Source organism: Euprymna scolopes, chromosome 24, assembly GCF_053919585.1.
Source record: "Euprymna scolopes isolate OS-2025 chromosome 24, ASM5391958v1, whole genome shotgun sequence".
NCBI lineage: Eukaryota > Metazoa > Mollusca > Cephalopoda > Sepiida > Sepiolidae > Euprymna > Euprymna scolopes.
The window spans coordinates 94,348,471-94,358,567 of NC_136505.1; the positions used below are offsets into that span (position 1 = coordinate 94,348,471).

At 33.4% G+C, this 10,097-nt stretch overlaps 1 non-coding gene across 1 annotated transcript; it reads left to right on the forward strand.

Annotated features, from left to right (window-relative positions):
• The first annotated feature begins 1,037 nt into the window (after positions 1–1,037).
• Trnak-uuu (transfer RNA lysine (anticodon UUU)) lies at positions 1,038–1,129 on the forward strand. The gene is given in 2 exon segments: positions 1,038–1,074; positions 1,094–1,129. It is a non-coding gene; the product is annotated as a tRNA-Lys (tRNA).
• Positions 1,130–10,097: the final 8,968 nt, after the last annotated feature.

Sequence of the window (10,097 nt, forward strand, 5' to 3'; positions counted from 1 at the left end):
TTATTGATCTTTTATCTTCAATTTGTGATATATAAAACTTTGGTGAGTAAATTAATTATTAACTTTTTAATAGACATTTCAAAATGGGGTGGGGGTGGGGGTGAATTTAGCAAAAAAAAAAAAACAACAAAAAAACGTTGGTCTAAAATATTATATTCGGTTTATTAGAAAAAGCATAAAATTTCACATTGACCTGTAAATATCATAAAAATTGAATCATTAGAAAAATTTTGAAAGATTTTTAAAGTTTAAAAATTGAAAAATATTTAACTCATAAAATTCAATTGATTTCATTACGTAAAATAAAAAATAGGCTGCATGGACGCTGGCCGACACTTTGTAAACACTGCTTTTAAAAAAATAAAAAATAATATTTCTATTACTTTTTGATAAAACTTTAATAGTTTATTTTGGACGTATAACCCATAAAGAAAATAAACAACCCACTTGTAAAGGAGAAATTACAAGTTTTTTATATTTTATTCGCAGTTTCGTGTTAGGGGTATCAAAAATCCCCCCCCCCCCCAAAAAAAAAAAATTCTGGTACAGCTAGAGAACTGATACCTTGGGGAGCCTTATTGTCACTCAAACAGCAGTGGAGACCAATGGCCGCTGCTAGCGAGAAATCAATGGTAAGCGGCTGTTGCGATAATGCAAATTCATTTGCAAATGTTATCGAAAGAGGGGGAGAGTACTAGAAACCTGGGGAGACTTGTTGTCAATCAGCTTCCAGAGAACACCACATGAGAAATCCTTTATGAACTGTATGAAAGCTCCTTATGAGCCAATAATAATAATAATAATAATAATGATAATGATAATGATAATAATAATAATAATAATAATAATAATAATAATAATAATAATAATAATAATAATAATATTTGTGGTCGTTCAGATTCCAGGGAACACGACTGTTTATTGTCAATAAATAATCACTGATACTGGCATATTATAATAAAGGAAACAGCTGTGATTAATTGAGACAAGGTGATAAGATAAGAATAAATATAAAAATATTGTTTACTTTAGTGTCAGCCTCCATAGCTCAGTCGGTAGAGCATCAGACTTTTAAGAATTATTCACATAAGTTATCTGAGGGTCTGGGGTTCGAGTCCCCATGTGGGCTACAGACATTTTTTTTGTTTCAAACAATGATATATTCACGAATTTTTGTGTTCGTACATCCATTTTCACCTCTAACTTTTTTTTATTTTTTAAAATTTTTTCATAAAAATGGGATCGTCCCCGCCCCACCCAAATCATCGGATGTCTCTATTGTGTCAAACGTGAACCACCGGGAGATTTTTTTTTTCTCAAACCAAAAGTGAACAAAGTCTAATGCAGTGTTTCTCAACCTTTGATGGCCAATGGCTCTCCTTTTCTAAGTATCTCAACACTCGTGCCCCCGCCCCTGCAACACAAAAAAACAAAAAAACAAAAAAACAATGCAGATTATGTTGTATGTTGTCTATTTAATTTCTCTAACATTATAAATCCAAGTAATAAAATTTTACTGAAAATGAAGCACATTTGATATTGAGCGATGAAACTAGTACATCCGAAATGCATTCTAATGAATTTAATTTTTTTTATCAAATTATTGGTGCTTGCCCAAAATTCCACCTCCACATGAAAAAATAGTTTTTTTTTGACATAACAGAAACATTTCTATGAAAGTATATTAAAACGAAAAAAGAATATAGATAGATTTCTGAGTCGTTCTGTTTATTATAATTGATTATTTTTGAAAAAAAAATTACAGTTACTGAATTATAAGTGGTTGGCCATACTTATAGGTAAATGTGCACTGAACAGATACCATAATACTTATTATAGTTAGATTCAAATTTTGATATATCTACTTTTTTTTTTTACATCGTCCATTTCTGTATTTTAAACCCCACTCTTCCCATGTTAAATAATAATTTCGAAATAATAACGTTAATATTTCAGTGCGCAGGTCATGCGCGCATGCGCAACCGAATGTCGTAAACCGGAAAGTGGGTTACATACGTCGTTATAAGATGATTTGAGCTATATATATATATATATATATATATATATATATATATATATATATATATATATATATATATATATATATATATATATATATATATATATATATATAAATGAAATGTATTTTAGATCTAAGGGTGGTGTGTGCGTATTGTAAACAGTCACCTCAAGAACTCGAAACCCAGCCTATAGGAAACGACAAAATGACATATGCAAATTGAGACACGGTCGAATTTGAGCATATATAATGTAAAGAACCGGTATTTCTTTCGTTGGCGAGAACATTCTTGTAGTGACCCATATTAGGTAACGAATTTGCTGTTTTGTCAGTGATCGAGGCCCACTTTCGAAGTGTTTAAATAAAGTTGTTTTTGGGGGAACTTACATCTATTTCGACCGGCACAACTACTTATCTGCCACATCCCCTACTGGAGGTGATCTTAAACTAACACGACATTTTGACATTGAAAATATTCCATATATACTCTGTATAAAGTTTTTAATTCCCAACTCCCCACATCATATATATATATATATATATATATATATATATATATATATATATATATATATATATATATAGTAAGTAAGTTATAAAAGATATATGGCGATTAAGCTACATATCGCCATATGTATTTTATAACTTACTAACTAGCTCTACCTACGTATTGAGCACTTTTGAAGTAAATACTTAAAGTTTACGCAATATATATATATATATATATATATATATATATATATATATATGTGTGTGTGTGTGTGTGTGTGTGCGTGTGTGTGTGTATATATATACTAGACGCCTTCGGGAGATCGTTATCACTTCACAAATTCTCCACTGAAAATATTTCAAATAAAGCATCATGTTATAAACACGAAACAGACGTTTTTGCATTCATTCATTTTTTTTTTTTTACATAGGCATCAGTGTGTCAGAAATTTCGTGAAAATAGTGAATAATTCCACCCCATCTTTCCAAGCTTATAACTCCTCGAAAAATGCAATTCAAGCCCTAATTTCTTTTTTCAATTAAAGGAGCAAGGACCAAGGTTTCATTAAAAAAAAACAAGCAAAAAAAAACAACGTGTTTTTTTTTTAAAAAAGGTTTTAAACTTCGGACTTTACAGGTAAATTTCTAAAAAACAATACTTTTTTTTTGTTTTAAATTTGAATATATTATTTATTTACCTTTTCTCTTCAATTTGTGATATATAAGACTTTGGTACATAAATTAATTAGTTACTTTTTAATAGACATTTCAAAATGGGAGGCGTGAATTATTCGACCCCCTGTCTTTCCAAGCTTATAACTCCTCGAAAAATGTAATTCAAGCCCTAATTTTTTTTTTCAATTAAAAGAGCAAGGACCAAGGTTTCATTAAAAAAAAAAACAAACAAAAAAAACAACGTGTTTTTTTTTAAAAAGGTTTTAAACTTCGGACTTTACAGGTAAATTTCTAAAAAACAATACTTTTTTTTGTTTTAAATTAGAATATATTATTTATTGATCTTTTATCTTCAATTTGTGATATATAAAACTTTGGCACATAAATTATTTACTTTTTAATAGACATTTCAAAATAGTGGGGGGCGTGAATTAAAAAAAAACGTTTGTCTAAAATATTATATTCGATTTATTGGAAAGAACATAAAATTTCACATTGACCCTGAAAATATCGTAAAAATAGAATGAATAGAAAAATTTTGATAGATTTTTAAAGTTTAAAAATTGAAAAATATTGAGTTCGGAAAATTCATTACTGTTTTTAAAAAAAAAAATATTTCTATTATTTTTAAAACAACTTTAATATTTTATTTTGGAAGTATAATCACTAAAGAAAATAAACAACCCACTTTTAACAGAGAAATTACGAGATTTTTATATTTTATTCGCAGTTTCGTGTTAGAAGTGTCAAAAATTCCTACAAAAATTCTGATACACCTAAGGCATCACCACTTATCAAGGCCAAGAGGCTACTCGAGGATAAGGTTTAAAGAGTGTACCGTAGAAATTGGACAATATAGTAATCGTTAGTAATGGAAATTCGGTAAATTTGTTAACAAGTGGGACGGCTCGTCAAGAAATTGTTTACGTATATATGTATATACATAGACATTAACATTTTGGCAATTTTGATACAAATCTATTTATTTATTCATTTTTTAAATATGACCGTAAAGTAAAGAAGGAAAAGAAAAAATCAAGTTGCTTGGCCGATGGCGAGTGTGTGGGTGTGTGTGGAGTGCTTTGTTTCTAATTTTACAACTTGTTGAAAAATACTTTGGAAGTTTAAAATTAAGAAATGGAAACGCTTGTTCTAATGTACATGTTATTGCGATTTTTAACAATAAATCGTTTCAGACAAATGACACGAGAAGATGGATGTTGCAACACGTCATTGATCAACTTCTATGAGTGTTAAGTTTGTATTAGAGTTAGGTTGAGGGCTACTGAAAGTAAAAGTTAAGGTTAGAGTTAGGGTTAGGATTAAACTGTACAAAAATGCAGAACAAACACCTGTGAAACGCATCGCGGAATAATAAACAGGTATTTGCTTGACTTTATGTGTAGGCAGAAATAAAAGAAAACATTTATGTATGTGTGTGTGTGTATGTGTGTGTGTGTGTGTGTGTGTGTGTGTGTGTGTGTGTGTGTGTGTGTGTGTGTGTGTGTGTGTGTGCATTTTTTTTATTTTCTTCCTTTGAAGATTGTAACGCTGGGTATGGGAGCAGCCAAACCAGCTGCCAACATTGCCCTGCTTTTTATTGAAACCAACCGAGAGCTCTTTTTAGTATCCTCGTTGTTCCCTTAAGTGCAATTGTCTGGATCTCTTTTGCACTTAGTTCACCAGGGATATTAGTTAGGTAGGACTACAGGTTCTTCTTCATAAGCCCTGTGGCATCTATAATAACTGGTATGATTGATATCTCCCTAGGATTCCAGTTTCTTTTCATATCATACATGAGACCTTGATATTTGGTCTGTTTCTCCCTTTCAATTCAGTTCAGACCCCTATCATTAGGAACACTCACTTCAACCAAGGTTTTAATGTGTATTCGTGCATATGTGTGTGTATATGTGTGTGTGCATATATGTTTATATGTGCATATGTGTGTGTGCATATGTGTGTGCGCTACATGTATGTTTGTCTGCATATATTTGTGTGCATGTGTGTGTATGTATATATGTGTGTGTGTTTGTGGGCGGGGGGGTATTTTGGGGTGGAACTCTTTAACAAAAGATTCGTACGGTGTTCAGGGCTAGGAGCCAGAGTACTCACGAGTCCTAAATCATTCCCGGGGAACGCTTGGAATTTAAAATATTCGGGCATGTTCGATAGTTGAAATTTGTTTTTCTTGTTTTGTTTGCAATCAACCTTGACCTGTTTTACTTTTCTATTTACGGCTATTGGCCAGAAAACAGATTATTAATCTCGGGAATAAACTCGTGCTGAACTCGTAATGCCGCTTTGTCTGTAAAACCGCTTGATATACTATGCAGAGAGAGAGAGAGAGAGAGAGAGAGAGAGAGAGAGAGAGAGAGAGAGAGAGAGAGAGACATAGATAGAGAAAGAGAGAGAGAAAGTGATAGATAGAGAGAAAGTGATAGATAGAGAGATAGAAAGAGTGAGAGAGTGACAGAAAGACACACACACACACACACACTCACACACACACACACACACACACACACACACACACACACACACACACACACACACACACACACAGAAAGGTTACTTTGTTGTTTTGTTTTTTCCAACATTAACGGAGTCAACATTAAATAATGTTGACTCCGTTAATGTTGGAAAAAATAATCTTCAAGTTCTTTATATCTTCAAATATGCATTCATGCTGTTTAGTTTTGCCGTTTTTTTTACGGCATATCACCACTTTTCGTGTTATTTAATACGGAATTAATGCGGGTTATTTAATACGGAATTAATGCGGGTTATTTAATGCGGAATTCTTAATTCCGCTTTTGAATATAAGCGTTGTTTCCTGAAGAGGTCTCTAGTTACTAAATACTAGAAGAACGAAACATGCTCATGGCTGTGTAGCAACACATTGCTGCTTATGTAAAGACAAATTGAAAGTGTAACTTACTCTACTTCAGTATTGAGCACTCTTGTATTAACCTCGTTAAACTTCACTGGTTACCTTACCTCTGAAAAATAGCAACCTCAAATTATATATATATATATATATATATATATATATATATATATATATATATATATACAGAGAGAGAGAGAGAGAGAGAGAGAGAGAGAGAGAGAGAGAGAGAGAGAGAGATGATTGCAACGTCTTGTCAGACGAGTGCCACTCTCTCAGACACTTAAAGCCCATGAGCCCAAAAATGACTTCCATCGCCACAGGACCATTTTAATAGACAAATGTCTGAGGGAGTATCTGTACACAGATGATGTTACAGAGTCTTAGCTTTGTACGACAGCTAAGTCGCTCTCTCAGTTCAAAATGTTGAGATCCAGCAACAAGCAAGAGCAAGATAGCCAGCAACAAGTTAAACTGTAGACCAGCTTAATGCGGATACTGGTCTCCCGCTTTATGGTTTTATAAAATCAGATTTGCTTTTCCTAGAAAGGTTGCCTTCACCACGGCTTACAGGAGCCCTCTCCACCCCAACACACACACACACACACACACACACACACACACACACACACACACACACACACACACACACACACACACACACACACACACACACATTCAGCTTTATATTATATATATATATATCTACATACATATATATATATATATGCATATACATATTTTTTATTACCGTTTTATTTTTTTTAGTTACACATGTTTCCGCTACCGAATCGTATCAACGATCCAGTATTTTTTCTTTCTTAACATTACTCTTATTATCACCTATGTACACGAACTGAATTTCTTTGCATATTTTATATGCCCGGTAATATTTAACTTAATTTTCTCTTATAGACATTTACAGCAAATGCATTTAAATAAGTAATTCACCTAAATTAGACGTAACTTTTACTTACCTTAAGAAGACGCATCTTAGTTACCCCCCACCCACACCTATCTGAATAAATAACACGTGTCAAACCTCATACGACATCAAGACAATCTAAGATTACTAAGTCCTTTCATATTGAAAATGCCAATTCTCTTCTTAGTGTGAGTAATCTTACATCCATCTTGGTTGTCTTATTAGTCGTTCTGATTTTGATCAGATCTCTTAGTTCAGGAGTTGGTGGATGTAATGCTCGGGAATTCGGGTGACGAACCTATGTCGGTGATATGGCCATCCGAATATAATTTGCAATATTTTATCATTAGCTGTCTCAGTTGTCTGCTGTTGTTGAGGTTTGTAACTGATTGGTATTAAAGATATTACGGAGTGATCAAAGTAGTTTATTCTTTTGTCGGAGAGTTCTGATACACAATTTGTTTTTCTTGTTTTGCTTGATATAAACCTTGACCTGTTTTCCTTTTCTATTTAAGACTGATGGTCAGAAAACAGAGTATTAATCTCAATAATGCATGTTCCGTGCTGAATGCGTAATGGCGCTTTGTCTGTAAAACTGCTTGACGTACTACGTAGACAGGCAGAGAGAGAGAGAGAGAGAGAGAGAGAGAGAGAGAGAGAGAGAGAGGGAGAGAGAGAGAGAAGAAGAAGAAACAAATATAGATAGATAGATAGAGAGAAGAAGAAGAAGAAGAAGAGAAAGAAACAAATATAGATAGATAGATAGAGAGAGAGAGAGAGAGAAAGAAAAGAAAAGAAAAACAAAGATAGATAGATAGAGTAAGAGAGAGAGAGGGAGAGAGAGAAGAAGAAGAAGAAGAGGAGAAAGAAACAAAAAGAGAGAGAGAGAGAGGGAGAGAGAGAGAAGAAGAAGAAACAAATATAGATAGATAGATAGAGAGAAGAAGAAGAAGAAGAAGAAGAAGAAGAAGAAGAGAAAGAAACAAATATAGATAGATAGATAGAGAGAGAGAGAGAAAGAAAAGAAAAGAAAAACAAAGATAGATAGATAGAGTAAGAGAGAGAGAGGGAGAGAGAGAGAAGAAGAAGAAGAAGAAGAAGAAGAAGAGGAGAAAGAAACAAAGAGAGAGAGAGAGAGAGAGAGAGAGAGAGAGAGAGAGAGAGAGAGAGAGAGAGAGAGAGAGGTGTTGGTTGTTTTGTTTCCGGGTTATTTAATGTCGGATTCGATAATTTTTGAAAAAAAAGTTTTTACGCTTAAAGTTCTATGTTCAAATACTGATTTATAGTGTTTAGTTTTGCTGTTTTGTTTTACGGCATATCAACCCTTTCCTTCTTTAGTCACTTTGGTAAAAGATTTATGTTTCAAATTCTTTATATCTGTAAATATTTATTTATTGTGTTCGATTTGGTTTGATTGTTTTGTAGAGAAAACTTGTTTTTGTTTTTGTAGAACATGATTGAGTTTTGCAAAGGGAAATGAAAATTTAATTAATAACATTAAAGTTTGGTGCATTGAAGTTAAAATCGATATCTTCATGCAGCCTGATTTGGTAGTACCAGTGCGTACGTGTGTGTGTGTGTCTGTGTGTGTGTGTGTGTGAGAGAGAGAGAGAGAGAAAGAAAGAAAGAGAGAGAGTGAGTTTCAACATGAATTAGTTTCTCGTGAATGTATTCGATTTCAAAATGTTACTTCTGTAGACACATTAAAGAGCGTTGTATTCTGGGTGTGGGTGGGATTTAAGCAATTGTTTTTTATGACAATGTGTTGCGTTATTCACGGCACAAAAATAATACGTCTGTTGCGTTATTAAAAAAAATAAATAACCGGATCGCTAATCGAAGTTTATTTGAGATTTGTACAACTTCGGTGTAAACAAAGTCTCTTGCACTTTTCAAGTAATACGAACAGGAATGAAATGATTTGAAAATATTTATTTTCTAGAGACAACATAGCATGGAGGTGTCGCGATATGTATGAAAAAAATGATAGAGAGATAATGTGTTGCTTGTCCTGGCCGTGGTTGCTACTCTCTTCTCTCGTCGTTGCCTGCGGTCTCTATTTTATTGGCACAGATTATATCAAAACATTTCACCACGCATTGTCTTGAAATGTCAGTTAAACCCGCTGACCTAATTTCAGGGGATTCTACATTTCTCACTTTGACTTCTTTGACGTCATTCTCGATACACCTGAATCCAGGATCTGACTGACTGTTCTTTTGACATAATCCGGAGACAGCCGACTATCCCCTCTGCCACATGCCACCCCCTTCTTCGTAACAAATGGTTTTAAGAGGTTTGTGATCATTATTTATTAGAAAGTGTTGCCCTTATAAGAATTCACGAAAATGTTCATAGGCAAATACTATAGACACCATTTCGAGTTTAACAGGGCAATAGTTACAATAGTTATTGTAAGAGAGCGGCTAGCAAACGTCACTGAAATCCAATCTTTATCGTGTTTTTGTTTTTAAATGGCCCAAGTCCTAGCGCTGATGTATCTGAAGAACCTCTGATAGGAAGTACTGGACTGAAGTATTTTAATGTTGGACTCTGAGTAACTAAACTTTTAGTCCTTGTTAAGTATCCTTTGAGATCTTGTGTAAATGCCTTACACTATTCTGAAATCTAGTGGCTGAGGTGAAATAAAATCATAATCATTATTTATTTATTTATTTATTTATTTATCACCACCACCACCACCATCATCATCATCATCACTGATGATGATGATATTTTCTTTTGCGTTTGAATGAAGTAGAAGGGTTATATGCAGTTGGGAGATTCGAAATTCCTATCCCGTCGCAATTAACAACCCGACGAAGGCCAGAGGAAGGCCAAATTAATTCAATAATACGTACCCGACGATGGAAAAATAAATTGGATTTATAAGACCAAACAATCCAACCTTCATTTCGCTCCGAGTCCCGATCCTAGGTGAGTATTTTCTGTAGATAGCGGTTTCAATTCCACCCAAAGCCGGCCAGGGGATTACTTGGCCAAACCGTGGTGAGACGATAGCAACTGTTTTATCGATTTTTATATATTATGAAGTTTCGATTTCCAAAAAAAAAAAATAAATAAATAAAAATAAAAAA